At 44.0% G+C, this 26,837-nt stretch overlaps 1 protein-coding gene across 1 annotated transcript in view; it reads left to right on the top strand.

The window, feature by feature from the left end:
- The window catches only part of LOC142742794 (T cell receptor alpha chain MC.7.G5-like), a 328,722-nt gene that overhangs the window by 81,980 nt on the left and 219,905 nt on the right, over nt 1-26,837 (top strand). The window lies entirely within an intron of this gene.

The raw sequence follows: 26,837 nt of genomic DNA, 5'->3' as shown, positions 1-26,837 counted from the left end.
TTACCAAGTCACAAGTGGATCACATAGGGTAAATCAGTAAATAAACGGTGAGCAATTATAAAATGCAGTCTTACCCATTCTAAATAAGAGTATCAAAATACGTCCGTGCTGGATGGTCCACAGAAAGACCCCAACGCGCGTTTCGCTGTTTTCAGTCGCTTCCTCAGGGGGTACATCAGGCCCATAATGTGTGTGGTCCTTTTATAGTGTGTGTGTGTGGAATGATGTGAATCCACATTAGCGCCGAGACGAGAATCGGCGCTCGTCCGATGACGCGACCGGAAGCGAGGCATGCCCCACATCCAGCCCCGCACGCTGGAGCGCACATCCGGATTCCCGACGCGTTACGGGAGTTCCGGACATGCGCAGTGCATGTATCGAGGCTGAAGGGGGCAGGCATCGCCGCAGGCCGCATCACCGAGCGAGCGCACGTCATCGCGGAGGTAAGTGGATTCAAAAGATAAGGAGAATTAGATCACAAGATTAGAACATAAGATATTCATCATATTTTGAAAAATCTATTAACGCAATGATGTAATTATAGGATCATTTAAAAAACATAAGGACATAAGTGTTATAGTTTTAAAGGGGAATGTCACCTAGTTTTCCCAGACTACTGAATGGCAAATCTGCCTAGGTATGCAGGAATACCACAGCAGTTAGTAGCATTGTCTTGAAAATTGGTTACGCACTAGTATCGATTACTTACCTGGTCCTGTTATCTGCTATTATTGGTACTCTTCTTTCTTCTTTACTTGACCTGCCTAGGTAGAGTCGTGTGTTAACCTTAAACCATACTATCCCCCACCCCCATTTAGTAACGACACATGACACCGAGGTTGGATGTGAAATGGCCACAGCAGCCGTTTATTAATTTCACAGTTTTATAAAAACAATTTAAATCCGAAACATTCGGATAACTAGTTAGGAATCCACCGGAGAATTCCTCCTAATAATTCACATGACCCAACATGGGTCAGAATCATAAATAACCATTAAACGTTAACATTAACCCGAGCAGAGGAAGTCCTTGAAGCCCCTTCAGATGTTCCTTTCAAGAACACACCGAATTAGCCATCTGCAAACCACTAATTACCTCCAGCCGTAAACCAGCTCGGAAGCACCGTTCACCTCTGCAGATGGCTCCACCCACTAGAAGTCCACTTCAAGGGGATAACACCCGTTGAAGCCCTCAAGTGATATACCGCCCACTAGAAGTCCACTTCAAAGGGATAACACCCGATGAAGCCTTCAAGTGACATACCTTCTACCAGAAGACCACTTCAAAGGGATAACACCCGATGAAGTCTTCAACCATGTACCTTTTTTGGGGGACGCATACCCCCGATGCGACCCCCCCACCATTTTGTACTGACTGGCCTCAAGGACTCCCCCCGCCAGCTGCCATGACAACAGAACCTACTCCGGAAAAAAGAAAACATGTTAAATAAACACACAAAATAAAACACAACGCTCATATACGGACGTACAGAAGACCTAAGGAGTAACAAAACAAGGGTGGGAGGGTGGGAGCTTTGCTTCTTGTGTACTACTCCTCCCGCTGCTTCCGGCTCAATGCCGAGAAACAGCGGGAAGCGCAGTAACGGCCCCCCCGTCCCCCCTAGCTCCTCCCCGTCCCTCCTTCAGCTTCTTCACCTTTCCCTCACCTCTTAACATTAACCCTTTCCCTACCAGGACGGTCATGTCGGCTTCCCTCAAGCCTGCAGCTGCGTCCAGCCTCTTCTTGACCTGCCTAGGTAGAGTCGTGTGTTAACCTTAAACCATACTATCCCCCACCCCCATTTAGTAACGACACATGACACCGAGGTTGGATGTGAAATGGCCACAGCAGCCGTTTATTAATTTCACAGTTTTATAAAAACAATTTAAATCCGAAACATTCGGATAACTAGTTAGGAATCCACCGGAGAATTCCTCCTAATAATTCACATGACCCAACATGGGTCAGAATCATAAATAACCATTAAACGTTAACATTAACCCGAGCAGAGGAAGTCCTTGAAGCCCCTTCAGATGTTCCTTTCAAGAACACACCGAATTAGCCATCTGCAAACCACTAATTACCTCCAGCCGTAAACCAGCTCGGAAGCACCGTTCACCTCTGCAGATGGCTCCACCCACTAGAAGTCCACTTCAAGGGGATAACACCCGTTGAAGCCCTCAAGTGATATACCGCCCACTAGAAGTCCACTTCAAAGGGATAACACCCGATGAAGCCTTCAAGTGACATACCTTCTACCAGAAGACCACTTCAAAGGGATAACACCCGATGAAGTCTTCAACCATGTACCTTTTTTGGGGGACGCATACCCCCGATGCGACCCCCCCACCATTTTGTACTGACTGGCCTCAAGGACTCCCCCCGCCACCGCGAAACAGGCCTTGACCACCTTAAGCCTGTGAGTTCCTCCACACCACCACCGCCCTTTCTATGCCTTCTGCTATAGCCAAGCTCCAAATATCAATGCCAACCTCGGTCAGATGAACCCCGTCACTCCTCCAGAAATTCCCCAATCCTGACTCCAAATCCCTATGCCTCACGCAAATGCCCCCGTTCTTTGCCACAAAACGGGACACCGCCCGGTTAACTTTTATCCGAGCCTTATTGACTCTCTCCACCGATCTAGCTAACCGCCAATGCTTCCTTGGGACTATGTCCGACCACACTACCACCAACTTGGGATAAGATACCCACAAACACAACAAATCATGTTTGATATCCCGCACCAACTCACGAAAAGGGCGGACTCCTAAGTCATTCCCACCCACGTGCAACACTAAAACCTCCGGAACCCTATCAAGCCGCACATATGTCTGGAATTCCGCCAACACCCTGTTCCACGACATACCTCTAAACCCCAGCCAATGCACAACCGCATCCTGTCGCGGAATGCGCAACTGGCGACCATCCGGGCGGACGTCCGCCCTCAAAGCCCCCCAGTGCACGTACGAATGACCCATCAACCACACCAGACAAGGAGGCGAATCTGAAACGGAAAACACAGTTAGGCACCACCATATACATTTGCAAGCATAAACAACAAAATTACAACATATGGGGGCGGACATAGGACTTAAACCTTTTAGACTCCCAACGACCAATACGCCTCACCCCCTCATCATCCAACCCCCAGCGCCCTGCTTCCGTTGCTGCGCCAATCCGGAAGGAATGAGATGAATATGAGCCTGCCGCAACCCCAACCGCCGTCAAACATTTTTTAAAAACAGCTCCAAACTGAAACCTGGACAAGAACGACCCGTCCACATGACATAACAAAGGCAAATCTGGAGACCCCCTGTTTTTTGTAAAACCACGCATGCACTCTACTGGGCACATGACCGACCCCGGGAGAGCGAACAAAACTATCAGTTTTCCCTTCCCTAATTGGTCAGTTTTTGATCTACGCAACCATACCTCCAACCGATCTGCAAAAAGGCTCACCTCCCCAGATCTCAGCCCCCCTGCCTGTTTAGTACTTGGCGACACCAACTCACCTATTCTAAATGCTCCGAAGAACGCCAACGAGAAAGCCAACCGAAACAAATCCATTTCATCTGAAGAACGACATACCGATGCCAATGAACCACCCAACAAGCCCAGCAAAGCAAACGACACCGGCCTTCTACTATCCGCCTCCACCCTACCTCTGCGCAACCCCTTCAAAGCCTGCGATACCAGAAATTCCTTCGATACATCCCGCAAGCCCCGCAACTTAAGCCCAAACGCCACCGCGGATATAAACCGGTTCACCTTCGCTACTGAAAACCCCGCCTCCCAGGCATCCCCTAACCAATACAAAAGTGCCACCAACCTGTCTCTATCCGTATTGACATCACCCAACTCTCTTACCCACTCCTCCCACTGCCTCCAACAAGCAGCATAAGCCCTCCACGTCGTGCCCGCCAAAGACCTTTGTAACAGCTGCTCTACGGGACCGATACCAGATCCCATAGATGATCCGGACACGCCAAACCAATACGTTCCGCTCCCGGAGCCAATTGCCGAAACCGGTCCCACTGCGAGCGAGAAAGAGCATCAGCAACACAATTCCGTACACCCGGGACATGCACCGCCACCACCCACGCGTTCAGCGACAAACACACCAACACTAAATGTCGCAACAATTGAACTACCGGAGGAGAGGACGCCGTGATGTTATTAATGGCAAGCACCACACCCATGTTGTCGCAGTAAAAACGGACCTTCTTATCCCTGAGCCTGTCCCCCCAAATGGTAGCCGCCACCACGATGGGAAACAGCTCGAGCAGGGCCAGATTCCGCGTCAATCCACTGGACACCCAGCTAGCCGGCCATTGACCTGCGCACCACGGACCTCCCCCGTAAGCTCCAAAGCCACCCGCCCCAGCCGCATCCGTGAAAATATTCAGATCACTCGTATCCTGCGCTGGGGCCATCCATAGCGAGCGACCATTGTACTGGCCCAAGAAGTCATCCCAAACCTGAAGATCAGCTCGGTGCTCCTCCTTGAGCCTCACAAAATGATGCGGCGCCCGCACTCCCGCCGTTGCCGCCGCCAACCTTCTACCAAACACCCTCCCCATCGGCATAATCCGGCAGGCGAAATTCAACTTCCCCAGCAGCGACTGAAGCTCCCTCAACGACATTTTCTTCCTTCTACAAGCCCGTCGCACCTCCAGCCTCAAAGCACCCAGCTTATCCGCCGGGAGCCGACACTCCATTGCCACCGAGTCAATTTCGATTCCCAAGAAACAAATCGTCGCTACCGGGCCCTCCGTTTTTTCCGGCGCCAAAGGGATCCCAAAATCCCTCGCCACCTTCTGCAGGGCATGAAGCAAGTTACCGCAAACCGACGAACCCCCCGGGCCAACGCACAAAAAATCATCTAAGTAATGGATCAACGAATCGACCCCGGATACTCCCCTCGTTACCCACTCCACGAAGCTACTAAACGCCTCGAAGTATGCACAAGAAAGAGAACACCCCATCGGAAGGCACCGATCCACGTAAAAGGCCCCATTCCAAAAACAGCCCAACAGCCGTTGGCTTTCTGGATGCACCGGCAACAACCTGAACGCCGCCTCGATGTCGGTTTTTGCTAGCAGCGCCCCCGGACCCGCAGCCCGCACTAACCCCACCGCCTTATCGAATGAGGTATAAACTACGGAACACAACTCGTGATCAATCCCGTCGTTTACCGACGAACCTTTGGGATACGATAAATGTTGAATCAAACGAAACTTTCCGGGCTCGCGTTTAGGGACAATACCCAAAGGGGACACAACTAAATCTTTCACCGGCGACTCCACAAATGGCCCCGACATGCGCCCCAACGAAACTTCTTTTAACAACTTTTCCGACACGACTTCCGCATGCACGTAAGCCGATTTTAAATTTCTCCGCGTAACCGGAACCTCATAAGGAGGCGGAGGAATAACAAAACCAACACTAAACCCTTCATAAAGCAACTTAGCCGCCGCCCTATCCGGATACTCATTTAGATAAGGGGCCATCCTTTCCACCCTCACCGGCGACACCCCCTTGACCAGCCCCGTGCTGGTTCCCGGACCTCTTTTTACGCAGACATTTTGCCGCCCCGTGTGATGCACCATTACACTCGGAGCACACGTGCTTGAACTTGCACGTGGCCCCGAACTTACACTGGCCTTCATTGAATTGCCAGCAAAACCCCGCCTTTCCCCCGCCGCTTGGTCCACTCTGACTAGTCTGGCCTCCCTGGCCACCGCTCCCGGGAAAGGGCTGCCTAACCGGAACCGTAACCCGTAACCAGAGAGCAATATCCTTCTGGTCCCACCGAATCGCCGGCCGAACCGCCTTCCGCTGACGGAATTGCTCATCATATCGCAGCCACGCCTGACCCCCATACGCCCTATGAGCCTCCCCAATAGCATCAAAATAACAAAATAACGCCGAACAATTTTCCGGCGCCTTTTCCCCTATCACACTAGCCAATATGGCGAACGCCTGCGACCAATTAACGAACGTCTGCGGGATAAGCCTATACCGCCGCCGTTCCTCCTCGTCCTTTTTACTCTCATCCCGCTTGCTCTTATCCAAATTGAATTTAGCCAGCGGCAAGAGAGAAAAAATTTCAACATATTCATCTTTCCAGATCCGATCACGCACCTCCTGCTTTAAATGCGCCCCCAACGGACCCTCAAAACAAACATACACCTCCCCCCGAGCACGATCGTCCATGCGCACTCGATCGCCGTCCTTCTGTGCCTCAGTCTGCACCGACACCGCGACCGCCTCTCTAACCGCCACCACAGGACGCGCCTGCAACGATCCCACTTCCCTGGAGCCTTCCCAAACTACCGCAGGGGACACTTCCGTTACTACCGGCGCCGCGGCCCTATCCAGGCGCCCCACCAGCTCCCGTAAGCAACCCACTAAATCTGCCAAACCCGCTCCGTCGCGTCCGCCCGCGCCACTACCGGCCCCCGATGCTATGCTAGCAGCCCCCCCGCCGACACCCGACATAAAAATCGCTGGATAAGACAATAAAGGAGTTATACACTCACCGGGCTGCACAGGCGCTGTGTTCCCGTCAGCCGGACCATCCTGACCTCGACGATAGACGTCCAGTTCACCTTCCTCCAGTTCTTCTCTCGCCGACGACTGTCCCTCCCAACGACCTCTTCGGAAAGGGGATGAGGACGCGCTGACCGATGGGCCGGCAACCTGCCGCCCGACCGCCGGGACCCAGACTTCCGACCGGACCTGTTGCCTCGACGTCGCTGCAGATCTAGTCGTCCGTCTAGACGATCCTGACGAAGCCTGCCCCCTGGCCGGAACATCACCATGCGGGGCGGCCGTACCTTGCTCTTGACATCTTCCATCTGATGGGGGAGGGGTGACAGGGAGCCCGGCCTGCGACTCCCTGCTTACCGCCGGACCCCGTCGCGGCCTGGGATTCCTGCCAGGACGCAGGGCCTGGGAAGGGGCGGTCCTCCCAGCTGCCTGGCCTGCAGCGTCCGGGATCGGGCTCCCTCTGCGACGCCGTGTCCGCGGGACTACCTCCGGACTCAGGCGCTCTGGAGGTCGGGACCGCCGAGAGGGACGGGTCGACACAGCCTGCATCGCCGTCACCCCTGCTACCGCTCTCTGCCTGCCCAGCGCAGGAGCGGTTGTTGCCGACTCCCCCCCCGCCGCCATAGCCATGCTCGTAGGGGGGCCGGGGGAGGGGAGCCTGTCCCTTACAACAGACCCCGAACGCCGTGCCCGACGTGGCGAAACGGCGTCCGGGATCCGCGTTAATGCAGCCACGGTCTCCTCCAGCCATCCGGGACCGTGGTGCACAGCAGCGGCACGCAGCCGCTCTAAAATCAGGGCCTCTGCCATACTAAAAAGCCGGGCAACGGGGAGCTTTGCTTCTTGTGTACTACTCCTCCCGCTGCTTCCGGCTCAATGCCGAGAAACAGCGGGAAGCGCAGTAACGGCCCCCCCGTCCCCCCTAGCTCCTCCCCGTCCCTCCTTCAGCTTCTTCACCTTTCCCTCACCTCTTAACATTAACCCTTTCCCTACCAGGACGGTCATGTCGGCTTCCCTCAAGCCTGCAGCTGCGTCCAGCCTCTTCTTTCCTCTTTTATCCTGCCGCACTGAAAACATCATATTAGCGGTGCGCATGCGCAGTACGTTCGTACTGTCATCGCCCATCTCCTCCCCTTATGCATCACGTGCGCATACGTGACCCGGGGGAGCTGATGTAGTGAGTTTCTCGTCATTGATTGTCGTCCAACGGTGAGTATCGTCTTTCCTATACTGTACATTTTAATGTAAATCTGACACTTCACCACTGTTTACTAAACACTGCATACACTGTACCGCTATACACACTGTTATAACAGAGCTCTCTCTGCGCAGATGCCTCACGCTCACTTAGGTTGTTATGTAGTAACCACAGTAACCACTAATGTATCACCTGTTCCTACTTGTTAACTCAGGTTGAATCACTGATTGTATTACCACACTGGGTTATATATATCCTGTGAGGCTGGGTTCACACGACCTATTTTCAGACGTAAACGAGGCGTATTATGCCTCATTTTACGTCTGAAAATAGGGCTACAATACGTCGGCAAACATCTGCCCATTCATTTGAATGGGTTTGCCGACGTACTGTGCAGACGACCTGTCATTTACGCATCGTCGTTTTACAGCTGTCAAACGACGACGCGTTAAAATACAGCCTCGTCAAAAGAAGTGCAGGACACTTCTTTCAGACGTAATTTGAGCCGTTCTTCATTGAACTCAATGAAGCACAGCTCAAAATTTACGCCTGTCAGACAAGCCTCGCAAAATGCGAGGAGGAGGAATTACGGCTGAAACGAGGCAGCTGTTTTCTCCTGAAAACAGTCTGTCATTTCAGCCGTAAAAGCCTCTCATCGTGTTCACATACCCTTAAGATTGTTGGTCATTGCTTGACAAAGATCCCATAGAGACTGATCGAAACGTTGCCTGCCTGGGGTGAATAAACACACCACTTTTTTTCACCAATTTCCTTGGAGTGCTGCCTCTCCATTTTTTTTTGTATTTTATTAACAATGGTTCCTAGCCTCAACCTAGGAGGCCTGCACCCACTGCTGTCGCTGTGCTGCTTTATTGTTTTTCTCATTATATATATATATAAATTAAGAAAAATCTGTTTTTATGTAGTTACAGGTAATCAGCTCAAAACAAGGTACAAATCCTGCTGAAAAGAGTAACACCAAGAGCAAAGTAAAATTTACTCAGTAACTACACATTTTGGAGGTGCGCTGTCCATAGGAACAGAGAAGTTTTTCTTATATAAAGGTGTTTTTATTTAGTTTAACCCCTTCCCGACATTTGCCGTATGGGTATGCCATGGAAAGCATGGACTTCCCGCAAATTGCCGTACCCATACGCCAAATGTTTGGCACCGTCTCAGAAGCTGAGCCGGTGCCATCATCGCCAGATCTCAGCTGTATCTTACAGCTGACATCCGACTGTAATGGCGGGGACCGAAATTAGCTTCGATCCCCGCCATTAACCCCTTAAGTGCAGCGCTCAAACGCGATCGCAGCACTTAAGGTGTTTGCAGCTCATCGGAACCCCAGCAATGAAATTGCCGGGGTTCCGGTGGCTGCAATGGCAACCGGAGGCCTAATACTGGCCTCCCGGTCTGCCTAGCATGGAAACCGGTCAAGATCCGCCCGGCGGCGGAGCCTGATCGGCTTCCGTAGCCGCCGGCAAGATGGCGCCGGCTCAGGAGCTGATCCGGCGTCATCAGCGGTGGAAGCCAGCTGTATGTTACAGCTGACATCCACATGTAACGGCAGGAATCGGAGCTAGCTCCGATCCCTGCCATTAACCCCTTCGATGCAGCAATCGAAAGCGATTGCTGCATCGTAGCGGTTACTAGCAGATCGCCAGCCCTGACAGGCAATCAGGACTGGCAACTGATACTATGGAAACAGGAGACACAATGGCCTCCTGCTCTGCCATTACGGAAGCCGATTAGGCCCCGCCGGGAGGCGAAGCCTAATCGGCTTGCTGTCAGTGAATAACTGACAGATCTGTTACATTGCACTATGTAGGTAGTGCAATGTATTAGAAAAAAATAAATCTGACAGCTGGACCTTCAAGTCCCCTAGTGGGACTTGAGAAAAAGTATAAAAAAGTGTAAAAAAAAGTGAAAAAAATAAAAGTTTCAAAACAATAAAAGTTTCAAGTAATAAAATAAAACACAATCCCCCTTTTACACTTATCAAGTCCTTTATTATTGAAAAATAATAATAAACCATACGTATTTTGTATCGCCGCGACCGTAACGACCTGAGGTATCAAAATATTATATTATTTATTGCACGCGGTGAACAGCATTCAAAAAAACCGTAAAAAAGTATACCAGAGTTTCTGTTTTTTGGTCACTTTGCCCTATTAATATAGGAATAAAAAGTGATCAAAAAGTCGCACGTATACCAAAAATGGTACCTATAACAACTATAGCTTGTCTCGCAAAAAAAAAACCCTCATACAGCTGCGTCGACAAAAAAATTAAAAAAGTTATGATTATGGCGACAGAAAAAATACATTATTTTTACAAAAAAAGTTTTATTGTGCAAAAAGCTGTAAAACATAAAAAAGTGCTATAAATTAGATATCGCCGGAATCGTACTGACCCACAGAATAACGAGAACATGTAGTTTATAATGCATGGTGAACGCTGTATAAAAAAAACTAAATAAAACTATGCCAGAATTGCGTTTTTTTGTTTACCTGGCCTCCCAAAAAATAGGATAAAAGGTGATCAAAAAGTCGCATGTACCCCAAAATGGTACCAATAATAACTACAGCTTTTCGCGCTAAAAAAAAAGCCCTCATACCACTATGTCTATGAAAAAATAAAATTAGTTATGGCTCCAATAAGTCAGGAAATAAAAAATATGGAGTTGTGCCGGCCCGAGGGGAACATTTCTTCTGTTTGAAGAGGCGATTTATCAAGGAACTAAAATTAGGGAACCAGGAAAGGGAGGGCCCAAACATATCCGCTGGAAGCGACGGTGCCCGTATTATACCAGGACAACACTTTCCCAGCAAAATTCCCCAAACTGCAAAGGTCCCGAGTGTGGACCAAAAGGGGGATAAGAAGGGACGCCATATATCAGTGCGACACCAGCCTGTGCAGAAAGGATTGCTTCACAGCGTAACACACATCTATGGATTATTTTATTGTTTTTTTACCCCATTATCATACCACCTGACTATGCCCCTGATGTACTCTGCCCAGCTTACATGTACCCCCACATTATAAACAGAAACACCAGCAATACTCAAACAAAACTACTACCAAGCAAAATCCGCTCTCCAAAAGCCAAATGGCGTTCCTTCCCATCTGAACCCTACAGCGGCCCAAACAGCAGTTTACTTCCACATACAGTGAAGGAAATAAGTATTTGATCCCTTGCTGATTTTGTAAGTTTGCCCACTGTCAAAGACATGAACAGTCTAGAATTTTTAGGCTAGGTTAATTTTACCAGTGAGAGATAGACTATATAAAAAATAAAAAAAATAAAAAAAAAATCACATTGTCAAAATTATATATATTTATTTGCATTGTGCACAGAGAAATAAGTATTTGATCCCTTTGGCAAACAAGACTTAATACTTGGTGGCAAAACCCTTGACGTTTTTTGTAGTTGATGATGAGGTTTGCACACATGTTAGATGGAATTTTGGCCCACTCCTCTTTGCAGATCATCTGTAAATCATTAAGATTTCGAGGCTGTCGCTTGGCAACTCGGATCTTCAGCTGCCTCCATAAGTTTTCTATGGGATTAAGGTCTGGAGACTGGCTAGGCCACTCCATGACCTTAATGTGCTTCTTTTTGAGCCACTCCTTTGTTGCCTTGGCTGTATGTTTCGGGTCATTGTCGTGCTGGAAGACCCAGCCACGAGCCATTTTTAATGTCCTGGTGGAGGGAAGGAGGTTGTCACTCAGGATTTGATGGTACATGGCTCCATCCATTCTCCCATTGATGCGGTGAAGTAGTCCTGTGCCCTTAGCAGAGAAACACCCCCAAAACATAATGTTTCCGCCTCCATGCTTGACAGTGGGGACGGTGTTCTTTGGGTCATAGGCAGCATTTCTCTTCCTCCAAACACGGCGAGTAGAGTTAATGCCAAAGAGCTAAATTTTAGTCTCATCTGACCACAGCACCTTCTCCCAATCACTCTCAGAATCATCCAGATGTTAATTTGCAAACTTCAGACGGGCCTGTACATGTTAAGCCAAAAAAAGAATACCTATAAATTCAAGGTCATATATCAATGAATAAAGTTGCATATATGGGACCCCATGCATAGTAAACACCAAAAAGATATCCCCATATGCTATAATAAAACAAGATCAAACGTATCTTAGAAAAAATACAAAATGACTTTATTAAGGACAGACAACACAGTTGATCAAGACGATTTTAAAAAAATATAACCACCCATAAAAACAATGTACAACAGTACACAAAAGACAGTGTTGAATATAAGGCAGGGCAAACAATGGTAGTATAACAATATCAACGACTATAAAGTATGTATACTGATAATAATCACCATAACAAGGGCCTATAAAATAGTCACAAAAATTGTGAAGTCACAGTCATGGAGAGGAACCTCATTGAGACCTCAAGATACGCATACCAAAAGACCCACCATGCGCCATTCCACTGCCACAACACTGTCAGAACACCCCAACGCGCGTTTCGCACCTGGCTTCGTCAGGGGGTGCTGAAAGAGTGTGATCAGAGGATTTAAATAAGGGGTACACAGCTGAACGGTGTACCACACTTACTTGTCCATAGGAAGTTCAGCTGGCGCCTGCACGAGGAGAGGCAGCACCTCAATCACGCAGTGCACGGCGTCCGGAAGTGAGCAGTGCGCAACTGCACAGAGCCCAAGTCCATGTTGCGCCGTGAACTACATGATGAACGGCCCCCCGCCCCGCGCATGCGCACAACAACCACAGACCACCGCATCCATCTTGGAATAGGGCAAGGCAACCGCAATTGCCCATATCCAAGAGATGGAGAGCGGTATGAATACATGAGCGCTATTCACAGTTAGAATATATTTATATATGTTTACTACATTACAAAATAGCAAAGGCATTCTAGATGAGAGTATATTTAGACATCCTGAAATGTACGGAAATAACATAAATCACACATTGGTTCCGATAGATCAAATACAGGCAACAGTATATCATGCAATAATATAGATGAACAAAGTGTACAGAGGGGGACCCAATGCATGCCTAGGAGCCCACTGTGCACACCAGTTAAAGATATTAATGTGAAATATCACCATATATATATATACATATATGACCAAACATCATACCTGATTAGTTAGATGGATAAAAATATATGAATGAAAGAAAAAAGTGTAGAAATAAAAATATAAATTGTGACATAAGTGGTTTAAATGCATACATGACAAACAAGTAGATGTATGAAAAAATGCACATTTACAGTACATGTATATAAAGACAAAATAATCCTATATATTACAAATTGTAAACGTGCATGAACACTAATGTGAATATATGGCCATATGCATACACATATGACCAAAAATAAAAATAGATGTATGTGTATGAATGGACCAAATAGGTCACAAAGAAATATATATATGTGAGTGTGAAAGAAAATATATAATATATGATAATAAGAGTGCAATTAGAGCACAAAAGTGAGACATCAAGAAAGATAATTCAAATAATAAAGAAAAAGTGAAAAAGACATATGAATAGAAAAAAGCATATGATAATCAAAAACGTGTTAGAGCAAAACATCCATCAATGTGGTAATGCATCCGTGAAATTCCAGGATAAAAAAACAATCCACTCCAAGAATGCCTATATCAGACCATGAACAGAAATGTCGCTACTGATACCTAATGCGATCATCGCATAACCACAGAATCAAAAAGAAGAAAGGTTAAAGAACCAAACATTATATTGCAAATGTAACCTAATAAAGTAAACAACGAAACCACATTAGTATCAAAACATATAAGATGACTTCCATAATGTGCCTTCGATGCACCCATACACCTCAATATAGCCATGCACCTCATGCGCCTCCAATATAACCGATACAGTCCACTCTGAAAAGACAAGTAAGCAAAAGTTAAATAATAAATCCTCCCTACACACAAAATGATAAAACATAACAGAGGTTGGCACCTATTAGAAATTTATAAGAATGGAGCGAAACTAATCATTTCATTAAGCCCCTTAGGAAAAACGGTTTGTAGTTTCACTATCCATTTGCATTCACGTTGGGCAAGGATTCTCTGAATATTACCCCCTCTATTTCCTAGGGAGATCTTATCAATTCCCCTGAAGGTGAGAAGTCTCCAATTACCTTGATGATGGTCACGAAAATGACGAGGTATCGGTTTAAGTTTGCTTAACTTTTCAGGATCGTCAGTTTTCATAGCGCCCTTTATGTCCCTTACATGTTCAAGGATCCTCACACGGAGTTCTCTAGAAGTGAGACCCACATATATCAGTCGACATGGACAAATGGCATAATAAACCACAGCAGTTGAACGACAAGTGATGTTGTGACAGATTTTATATTGTCTTGACCCAGAAGAGTCACTGAAATCTAGAGATCTAGTCATAAGGGAACATGCCCCACAGTCACCACATGGGTATGAACCCCACTTTGGTCCTTTGGAATTGAATATAAAGCCTGAGGTAGGAGCTACATAATGACTCTTAACTAATATATCCCTTAGATTACGTGATCTACGTGAAGTCATAAGGGGATAATCTGATAGCACTACACTCAGATCCATATCAGTGTGGAGAATTGGCCAGAACCTCTCAAAAATCGATTTCATTTCTCTCCATTGGGCATGATATCCAGTGATGAACCTTACCTCTTCATTACTGTTCTTTTTCTTAAATTTAGGTATAAGTAGGTCACTTCGTTGCGTATTTTTGGCTCTCATGTATCCTTGCTCAATATCCATAGATTTGTAACCTCTAGCACGAAACCTGTTTGAGAGGTCAGCGGCCTGATTCTCAAAGGCTGATTCTGTGGAACATATCCGACGTGCTCTTAAAAATTGTCCCGTTGGAACTGCTCTCAGTGTCTGTGGAGGATGAGATGATTTGGCATAAAGGAAGGAATTGACTGATGTACTTTTCCTGAAAATATCAGTGACAATTGATCCATCTATGTCACTAGTGAGTCTAATGTCAAGAAACTCAACATCAGTGCGACTTATTTTAGAAGTCAAACGGATGTTGAGCTGGTTGACATTCAGATCCTCAAGAAACTTGTCAAGCTTCTCTTTTTCACCATGCCAGAGAAATAGTATGTCGTCGATGAAGCGCATCCATATCAGGACGCCTCCATCATCCGCATCAGGCAACTGAAGATTCTGCTCCCACCGGCCAAGAAAGAGGTTGGCATATGAGGGCGCACAAGTGGCCCCCATTGCCACTCCCCTCTTTTGCAGAAAATATCGATCCTTGAAAAGGAACAGATTGTGATGTAAAACAAAATCCAATAGTACAATCAAAAGATCGATAAGATCGGATTCCAAGTTGGTCCCATTTAGATAAAACCTAGCGGCTTCAATACCATGTTTATGTTCAATAGAGGTATAAAGTGACTCCACGTCGCATGTCACAAAGAAGTCATCATGACCCATGTAAACCCCCTCTAACCTATTCAAGACATCAGTGGAATCACGAATGTACGATGGTAATTCACAAACAAGGGGTTTAAGATAATGGTCAATGAAGCGACACACAGTTTCACATAAACCTCCATTGCCCGAAACTATCGGTCTTCCTGGAGGGTCCACTAGATTTTTGTGGACCTTAGGGAGCAGATACAGGGTTGCTAAAATGGGTTTATCAACAATGAGACCATCAAGTGTGGTTTTAGGTATAATATTGGATTCAAAAGCCTTCAATAGAATTTGATCTAATTGGGCTTTAAAACTACCTAGAGGACATCCATCCAATCTTTGATAACATGACACATCATTGAGCTGTCTAAAGGCTTCTCTCTCGTATTTGTCAACAGGCCACAATACCACATTTCCACCTTTGTCAGCTGGCTTAATAACCACTGATTTCATTCTTTTAAGTTGTTCAAGGGCCTCCCGTTGTGCCCTATTCAAATTATCATGTGTACGATGTGAAGACAATTTACTCAATTCATTGGTAACCAGTCTCACAAAGGTGTCGACTGCGGGACACATGGACAAAGGAGGAAATGTGGTAGAGCGCCCCCTGACTCCCACCGGGAATTTAGGTTCAACAGTTAGTTCTTGTTCTTTTAAAAGCTCATCAAGAGCCCTGAGGGCCTGTTGTTCATCCTTTCCTGTGAAAAGTTGCACATCATATCTAGAAAAGTGCTTTTTGAAAAGCAGTTTCCTAGCAAAAAGGTGTACATCCTTGACAGCCTCAAAGAAATCAAAGTTAGATACTGGAGAGAAGGTCAAACCCATTCCCAACACTTCCAACTGTGCCTGTGTTAATATCTCATTGGACAAATTAATTACCTTTAGTTGATCTTTGCCTGTCTGTTCCTGAGGTTCATCCCTCCATCTAAAGGCTTGTTTCTTTTGTTTTTGCCCATTAGATGTCCAGTGTCTTGCTCCCATCTTGGGCGTTTGCCTAAAAAACGACCAGTTGATGGTCCTTCATTAGAGGATGAGGATGTATAACCCGATCGTGATCTAGATCTTGATCTTGACCTCATAGATTGTTGCCAGTTCCACCTAAAGACACGATCATTTTGGTAATCGGAGAGATCACGCTGAAATTTCTTCATTTTAAATTGTTGGATCTCTTTTTCCCATTTAAGAAATTCACTATCTAATTCCCTTTCAAAGGTGACCATCTCATCTGCCGTCATCTTTGCCTTCAGATCTTGCTGTAGTGGTTCAATTTCACTCTCAAGTGCTTCAAGGGTCTGTTTATCACATCCTATCAATAACTCTAACATCGTTCTGGAGCAGACTTTACATGCATCTTCCCACCTCTGTCTGAATAGGTCGTCATCAACTGGAAATGAAGGTGTAATTTTAACTCTCAATCCCCTAGGGATGATATCCTTACTGAGGTAATGCTCCAGAGAAGCCTTGTTCCACCATGTTCTAGTCCGCTTTTCCAATAAGAATTTTAAACGTAACTGAATATCTCTATTCAACGGTGCATAGGTGCCAACCTCTGAATGTATATCACTTTTAAAAACATCTGACAACTGGGTGACCCAATTTTGGTCACGACCACGATAATCCATACCAGGACCTGTATTCACCAAAAAGACAATAATTAAGCCAAAAAAAGAATACCTATAAATTCAAGGTCATATATCAATGAATAAAGTTGCATATATGGGACCCCATGCATAGTAAACACCAAAAAGATATCCCCATATGCTATAATAAAACAAGATCAAACGTATCTTAGAAAAAATACAAAATGACTTTATTAAGGACAGACAACACAGTTGATCAAGACGATTTTAAAAAAATATAACCACCCATAAAAACAATGTACAACAGTACACAAAAGACAGTGTTGAATATAAGGCAGGGCAAACAATGGTAGTATAACAATATCAACGACTATAAAGTATGTATACTGATAATAATCACCATAACAAGGGCCTATAAAATAGTCACAAAAATTGTGAAGTCACAGTCATGGAGAGGAACCTCATTGAGACCTCAAGATACGCATACCAAAAGACCCACCATGCGCCATTCCACTGCCACAACACTGTCAGAACACCCCAACGCGCGTTTCGCACCTGGCTTCGTCAGGGGGTGCTGAAAGAGTGTGATCAGAGGATTTAAATAAGGGGTACACAGCTGAACGGTGTACCACACTTACTTGTCCATAGGAAGTTCAGCTGGCGCCTGCACGAGGAGAGGCAGCACCTCAATCACGCAGTGCACGGCGTCCGGAAGTGAGCAGTGCGCAACTGCACAGAGCCCAAGTCCATGTTGCGCCGTGAACTACATGATGAACGGCCCCCCGCCCCGCGCATGCGCACAACAACCACAGACCACCGCATCCATCTTGGAATAGGGCAAGGCAACCGCAATTGCCCATATCCAAGAGATGGAGAGCGGTATGAATACATGAGCGCTATTCACAGTTAGAATATATTTATATATGTTTACTACATTACAAAATAGCAAAGGCATTCTAGATGAGAGTATATTTAGACATCCTGAAATGTACGGAAATAACATAAATCACACATTGGTTCCGATAGATCAAATACAGGCAACAGTATATCATGCAATAATATAGATGAACAAAGTGTACAGAGGGGGACCCAATGCATGCCTAGGAGCCCACTGTGCACACCAGTTAAAGATATTAATGTGAAATATCACCATATATATATATACATATATGACCAAACATCATACCTGATTAGTTAGATGGATAAAAATATATGAATGAAAGAAAAAAGTGTAGAAATAAAAATATAAATTGTGACATAAGTGGTTTAAATGCATACATGACAAACAAGTAGATGTATGAAAAAATGCACATTTACAGTACATGTATATAAAGACAAAATAATCCTATATATTACAAATTGTAAACGTGCATGAACACTAATGTGAATATATGGCCATATGCATACACATATGACCAAAAATAAAAATAGATGTATGTGTATGAATGGACCAAATAGGTCACAAAGAAATATATATATGTGAGTGTGAAAGAAAATATATAATATATGATAATAAGAGTGCAATTAGAGCACAAAAGTGAGACATCAAGAAAGATAATTCAAATAATAAAGAAAAAGTGAAAAAGACATATGAATAGAAAAAAGCATATGATAATCAAAAACGTGTTAGAGCAAAACATCCATCAATGTGGTAATGCATCCGTGAAATTCCAGGATAAAAAAACAATCCACTCCAAGAATGCCTATATCAGACCATGAACAGAAATGTCGCTACTGATACCTAATGCGATCATCGCATAACCACAGAATCAAAAAGAAGAAAGGTTAAAGAACCAAACATTATATTGCAAATGTAACCTAATAAAGTAAACAACGAAACCACATTAGTATCAAAACATATAAGATGACTTCCATAATGTGCCTTCGATGCACCCATACACCTCAATATAGCCATGCACCTCATGCGCCTCCAATATAACCGATACAGTCCACTCTGAAAAGACAAGTAAGCAAAAGTTAAATAATAAATCCTCCCTACACACAAAATGATAAAACATAACAGAGGTTGGCACCTATTAGAAATTTATAAGAATGGAGCGAAACTAATCATTTCATTAAGCCCCTTAGGAAAAACGGTTTGTAGTTTCACTATCCATTTGCATTCACGTTGGGCAAGGATTCTCTGAATATTACCCCCTCTATTTCCTAGGGAGATCTTATCAATTCCCCTGAAGGTGAGAAGTCTCCAATTACCTTGATGATGGTCACGAAAATGACGAGGTATCGGTTTAAGTTTGCTTAACTTTTCAGGATCGTCAGTTTTCATAGCGCCCTTTATGTCCCTTACATGTTCAAGGATCCTCACACGGAGTTCTCTAGAAGTGAGACCCACATATATCAGTCGACATGGACAAATGGCATAATAAACCACAGCAGTTGAACGACAAGTGATGTTGTGACAGATTTTATATTGTCTTGACCCAGAAGAGTCACTGAAATCTAGAGATCTAGTCATAAGGGAACATGCCCCACAGTCACCACATGGGTATGAACCCCACTTTGGTCCTTTGGAATTGAATATAAAGCCTGAGGTAGGAGCTACATAATGACTCTTAACTAATATATCCCTTAGATTACGTGATCTACGTGAAGTCATAAGGGGATAATCTGATAGCACTACACTCAGATCCATATCAGTGTGGAGAATTGGCCAGAACCTCTCAAAAATCGATTTCATTTCTCTCCATTGGGCATGATATCCAGTGATGAACCTTACCTCTTCATTACTGTTCTTTTTCTTAAATTTAGGTATAAGTAGGTCACTTCGTTGCGTATTTTTGGCTCTCATGTATCCTTGCTCAATATCCATAGATTTGTAACCTCTAGCACGAAACCTGTTTGAGAGGTCAGCGGCCTGATTCTCAAAGGCTGATTCTGTGGAACATATCCGACGTGCTCTTAAAAATTGTCCCGTTGGAACTGCTCTCAGTGTCTGTGGAGGATGAGATGATTTGGCATAAAGGAAGGAATTGACTGATGTACTTTTCCTGAAAATATCAGTGACAATTGATCCATCTATGTCACTAGTGAGTCTAATGTCAAGAAACTCAACATCAGTGCGACTTATTTTAGAAGTCAAACGGATGTTGAGCTGGTTGACATTCAGATCCTCAAGAAACTTGTCAAGCTTCTCTTTTTCACCATGCCAGAGAAATAGTATGTCGTCGATGAAGCGCATCCATATCAGGACGCCTCCATCATCCGCATCAGGCAACTGAAGATTCTGCTCCCACCGGCCAAGAAAGAGGTTGGCATATGAGGGCGCACAAGTGGCCCCCATTGCCACTCCCCTCTTTTGCAGAAAATATCGATCCTTGAAAAGGAACAGATTGTGATGTAAAACAAAATCCAATAGTACAATCAAAAGATCGATAAGATCGGATTCCAAGTTGGTCCCATTTAGATAAAACCTAGCGGCTTCAATACCATGTTTATGTTCAATAGAGGTATAAAGTGACTCCACGTCGCATGTCACAAAGAAGTCATCATGACCCATGTAAACCCCCTCTAACCTATTCAAGACATCAGTGGAATCACGAATGTACGATGGTAATTCACAAACAAGGGGTTTAAGATAATGGTCAATGAAGCGACACACAGTTTCACATAAACCTCCATTGCCCGAAACTATCGGTCTTCCTGGAGGGTCCACTAGATTTTTGTGGACCTTAGGGAGCAGATACAGGGTTGCTAAAATGGGTTTATCAACAATGAGACCATCAAGTGTGGTTTTAGGTATAATATTGGATTCAAAAGCCTTCAATAGAATTTGATCTAATTGGGCTTTAAAACTACCTAGAGGACATCCATCCAATCTTTGATAACATGACACATCATTGAGCTGTCTAAAGGCTTCTCTCTCGTATTTGTCAACAGGCCACAATACCACATTTCCACCTTTGTCAGCTGGCTTAATAACCACTGATTTCATTCTTTTAAGTTGTTCAAGGGCCTCCCGTTGTGCCCTATTCAAATTATCATGTGTACGATGTGAAGACAATTTACTCAATTCATTGGTAACCAGTCTCACAAAGGTGTCGACTGCGGGACACATGGACAAAGGAGGAAATGTGGTAGAGCGCCCCCTGACTCCCACCGGGAATTTAGGTTCAACAGTTAGTTCTTGTTCTTTTAAAAGCTCATCAAGAGCCCTGAGGGCCTGTTGTTCATCCTTTCCTGTGAAAAGTTGCACATCATATCTAGAAAAGTGCTTTTTGAAAAGCAGTTTCCTAGCAAAAAGGTGTACATCCTTGACAGCCTCAAAGAAATCAAAGTTAGATACTGGAGAGAAGGTCAAACCCATTCCCAACACTTCCAACTGTGCCTGTGTTAATATCTCATTGGACAAATTAATTACCTTTAGTTGATCTTTGCCTGTCTGTTCCTGAGGTTCATCCCTCCATCTAAAGGCTTGTTTCTTTTGTTTTTGCCCATTAGATGTCCAGTGTCTTGCTCCCATCTTGGGCGTTTGCCTAAAAAACGACCAGTTGATGGTCCTTCATTAGAGGATGAGGATGTATAACCCGATCGTGATCTAGATCTTGATCTTGACCTCATAGATTGTTGCCAGTTCCACCTAAAGACACGATCATTTTGGTAATCGGAGAGATCACGCTGAAATTTCTTCATTTTAAATTGTTGGATCTCTTTTTCCCATTTAAGAAATTCACTATCTAATTCCCTTTCAAAGGTGACCATCTCATCTGCCGTCATCTTTGCCTTCAGATCTTGCTGTAGTGGTTCAATTTCACTCTCAAGTGCTTCAAGGGTCTGTTTATCACATCCTATCAATAACTCTAACATCGTTCTGGAGCAGACTTTACATGCATCTTCCCACCTCTGTCTGAATAGGTCGTCATCAACTGGAAATGAAGGTGTAATTTTAACTCTCAATCCCCTAGGGATGATATCCTTACTGAGGTAATGCTCCAGAGAAGCCTTGTTCCACCATGTTCTAGTCCGCTTTTCCAATAAGAATTTTAAACGTAACTGAATATCTCTATTCAACGGTGCATAGGTGCCAACCTCTGAATGTATATCACTTTTAAAAACATCTGACAACTGGGTGACCCAATTTTGGTCACGACCACGATAATCCATACCAGGACCTGTATTCACCAAAAAGACAATAATTAAGCCAAAAAAAGAATACCTATAAATTCAAGGTCATATATCAATGAATAAAGTTGCATATATGGGACCCCATGCATAGTAAACACCAAAAAGATATCCCCATATGCTATAATAAAACAAGATCAAACGTATCTTAGAAAAAATACAAAATGACTTTATTAAGGACAGACAACACAGTTGATCAAGACGATTTTAAAAAAATATAACCACCCATAAAAACAATGTACAACAGTACACAAAAGACAGTGTTGAATATAAGGCAGGGCAAACAATGGTAGTATAACAATATCAACGACTATAAAGTATGTATACTGATAATAATCACCATAACAAGGGCCTATAAAATAGTCACAAAAATTGTGAAGTCACAGTCATGGAGAGGAACCTCATTGAGACCTCAAGATACGCATACCAAAAGACCCACCATGCGCCATTCCACTGCCACAACACTGTCAGAACACCCCAACGCGCGTTTCGCACCTGGCTTCGTCAGGGGGTGCTGAAAGAGTGTGATCAGAGGATTTAAATAAGGGGTACACAGCTGAACGGTGTACCACACTTACTTGTCCATAGGAAGTTCAGCTGGCGCCTGCACGAGGAGAGGCAGCACCTCAATCACGCAGTGCACGGCGTCCGGAAGTGAGCAGTGCGCAACTGCACAGAGCCCAAGTCCATGTTGCGCCGTGAACTACATGATGAACGGCCCCCCGCCCCGCGCATGCGCACAACAACCACAGACCACCGCATCCATCTTGGAATAGGGCAAGGCAACCGCAATTGCCCATATCCAAGAGATGGAGAGCGGTATGAATACATGAGCGCTATTCACAGTTAGAATATATTTATATATGTTTACTACATTACAAAATAGCAAAGGCATTCTAGATGAGAGTATATTTAGACATCCTGAAATGTACGGAAATAACATAAATCACACATTGGTTCCGATAGATCAAATACAGGCAACAGTATATCATGCAATAATATAGATGAACAAAGTGTACAGAGGGGGACCCAATGCATGCCTAGGAGCCCACTGTGCACACCAGTTAAAGATATTAATGTGAAATATCACCATATATATATATACATATATGACCAAACATCATACCTGATTAGTTAGATGGATAAAAATATATGAATGAAAGAAAAAAGTGTAGAAATAAAAATATAAATTGTGACATAAGTGGTTTAAATGCATACATGACAAACAAGTAGATGTATGAAAAAATGCACATTTACAGTACATGTATATAAAGACAAAATAATCCTATATATTACAAATTGTAAACGTGCATGAACACTAATGTGAATATATGGCCATATGCATACACATATGACCAAAAATAAAAATAGATGTATGTGTATGAATGGACCAAATAGGTCACAAAGAAATATATATATGTGAGTGTGAAAGAAAATATATAATATATGATAATAAGAGTGCAATTAGAGCACAAAAGTGAGACATCAAGAAAGATAATTCAAATAATAAAGAAAAAGTGAAAAAGACATATGAATAGAAAAAAGCATATGATAATCAAAAACGTGTTAGAGCAAAACATCCATCAATGTGGTAATGCATCCGTGAAATTCCAGGATAAAAAAACAATCCACTCCAAGAATGCCTATATCAGACCATGAACAGAAATGTCGCTACTGATACCTAATGCGATCATCGCATAACCACAGAATCAAAAAGAAGAAAGGTTAAAGAACCAAACATTATATTGCAAATGTAACCTAATAAAGTAAACAACGAAACCACATTAGTATCAAAACATATAAGATGACTTCCATAATGTGCCTTCGATGCACCCATACACCTCAATATAGCCATGCACCTCATGCGCCTCCAATATAACCGATACAGTCCACTCTGAAAAGACAAGTAAGCAAAAGTTAAATAATAAATCCTCCCTACACACAAAATGATAAAACATAACAGAGGTTGGCACCTATTAGAAATTTATAAGAATGGAGCGAAACTAATCATTTCATTAAGCCCCTTAGGAAAAACGGTTTGTAGTTTCACTATCCATTTGCATTCACGTTGGGCAAGGATTCTCTGAATATTACCCCCTCTATTTCCTAGGGAGATCTTATCAATTCCCCTGAAGGTGAGAAGTCTCCAATTACCTTGATGATGGTCACGAAAATGACGAGGTATCGGTTTAAGTTTGCTTAACTTTTCAGGATCGTCAGTTTTCATAGCGCCCTTTATGTCCCTTACATGTTCAAGGATCCTCACACGGAGTTCTCTAGAAGTGAGACCCACATATATCAGTCGACATGGACAAATGGCATAATAAACCACAGCAGTTGAACGACAAGTGATGTTGTGACAGATTTTATATTGTCTTGACCCAGAAGAGTCACTGAAATCTAGAGATCTAGTCATAAGGGAACATGCCCCACAGTCACCACATGGGTATGAACCCCACTTTGGTCCTTTGGAATTGAATATAAAGCCTGAGGTAGGAGCTACATAATGACTCTTAACTAATATATCCCTTAGATTACGTGATCTACGTGAAGTCATAAGGGGATAATCTGATAGCACTACACTCAGATCCATATCAGTGTGGAGAATTGGCCAGAACCTCTCAAAAATCGATTTCATTTCTCTCCATTGGGCATGATATCCAGTGATGAACCTTACCTCTTCATTACTGTTCTTTTTCTTAAATTTAGGTATAAGTAGGTCACTTCGTTGCGTATTTTTGGCTCTCATGTATCCTTGCTCAATATCCATAGATTTGTAACCTCTAGCACGAAACCTGTTTGAGAGGTCAGCGGCCTGATTCTCAAAGGCTGATTCTGTGGAACATATCCGACGTGCTCTTAAAAATTGTCCCGTTGGAACTGCTCTCAGTGTCTGTGGAGGATGAGATGATTTGGCATAAAGGAAGGAATTGACTGATGTACTTTTCCTGAAAATATCAGTGACAATTGATCCATCTATGTCACTAGTGAGTCTAATGTCAAGAAACTCAACATCAGTGCGACTTATTTTAGAAGTCAAACGGATGTTGAGCTGGTTGACATTCAGATCCTCAAGAAACTTGTCAAGCTTCTCTTTTTCACCATGCCAGAGAAATAGTATGTCGTCGATGAAGCGCATCCATATCAGGACGCCTCCATCATCCGCATCAGGCAACTGAAGATTCTGCTCCCACCGGCCAAGAAAGAGGTTGGCATATGAGGGCGCACAAGTGGCCCCCATTGCCACTCCCCTCTTTTGCAGAAAATATCGATCCTTGAAAAGGAACAGATTGTGATGTAAAACAAAATCCAATAGTACAATCAAAAGATCGATAAGATCGGATTCCAAGTTGGTCCCATTTAGATAAAACCTAGCGGCTTCAATACCATGTTTATGTTCAATAGAGGTATAAAGTGACTCCACGTCGCATGTCACAAAGAAGTCATCATGACCCATGTAAACCCCCTCTAACCTATTCAAGACATCAGTGGAATCACGAATGTACGATGGTAATTCACAAACAAGGGGTTTAAGATAATGGTCAATGAAGCGACACACAGTTTCACATAAACCTCCATTGCCCGAAACTATCGGTCTTCCTGGAGGGTCCACTAGATTTTTGTGGACCTTAGGGAGCAGATACAGGGTTGCTAAAATGGGTTTATCAACAATGATAAAAATGGTACCAATAATAACTACAGCTTTTCGCGCTAAAAAAAAAGCCCTCATACCACTATGTCTATGAAAAAATAAAATTAGTTATGGCTCCAATAAGTCAGGAAATAAAAAATATGGAGTTGTGCCGGCCCGAGGGGAACATTTCTTCTGTTTGAAGAGGCGATTTATCAAGGAACTAAAATTAGGGAACCAGGAAAGGGAGGGCCCAAACATATCCGCTGGAAGCGACGGTGCCCGTATTATACCAGGACAACACTTTCCCAGCAAAATTCCCCAAACTGCAAAGGTCCCGAGTGTGGACCAAAAGGGGGATAAGAAGGGACGCCATATATCAGTGCGACACCAGCCTGTGCAGAAAGGATTGCTTCACAGCGTAACACACATCTATGGATTATTTTATTGTTTTTTTACCCCATTATCATACCACCTGACTATGCCCCTGATGTACTCTGCCCAGCTTACATGTACCCCCACATTATAAACAGAAACACCAGCAATACTCAAACAAAACTACTACCAAGCAAAATCCGCTCTCCAAAAGCCAAATGGCGTTCCTTCCCATCTGAACCCTACAGCGGCCCAAACAGCAGTTTACTTCCACATACAGTGAAGGAAATAAGTATTTGATCCCTTGCTGATTTTGTAAGTTTGCCCACTGTCAAAGACATGAACAGTCTAGAATTTTTAGGCTAGGTTAATTTTACCAGTGAGAGATAGACTATATAAAAAATAAAAAAAATAAAAAAAAAATCACATTGTCAAAATTATATATATTTATTTGCATTGTGCACAGAGAAATAAGTATTTGATCCCTTTGGCAAACAAGACTTAATACTTGGTGGCAAAACCCTTGACGTTTTTTGTAGTTGATGATGAGGTTTGCACACATGTTAGATGGAATTTTGGCCCACTCCTCTTTGCAGATCATCTGTAAATCATTAAGATTTCGAGGCTGTCGCTTGGCAACTCGGATCTTCAGCTGCCTCCATAAGTTTTCTATGGGATTAAGGTCTGGAGACTGGCTAGGCCACTCCATGACCTTAATGTGCTTCTTTTTGAGCCACTCCTTTGTTGCCTTGGCTGTATGTTTCGGGTCATTGTCGTGCTGGAAGACCCAGCCACGAGCCATTTTTAATGTCCTGGTGGAGGGAAGGAGGTTGTCACTCAGGATTTGATGGTACATGGCTCCATCCATTCTCCCATTGATGCGGTGAAGTAGTCCTGTGCCCTTAGCAGAGAAACA

The sequence above is a fragment of the Rhinoderma darwinii genome, chromosome 1, assembly GCF_050947455.1.
Source record: "Rhinoderma darwinii isolate aRhiDar2 chromosome 1, aRhiDar2.hap1, whole genome shotgun sequence".
In the NCBI taxonomy this organism is placed as follows: Eukaryota; Metazoa; Chordata; class Amphibia; order Anura; family Rhinodermatidae; genus Rhinoderma; species Rhinoderma darwinii.
This window is presented reverse-complemented; position numbering and strand designations above follow the sequence as displayed.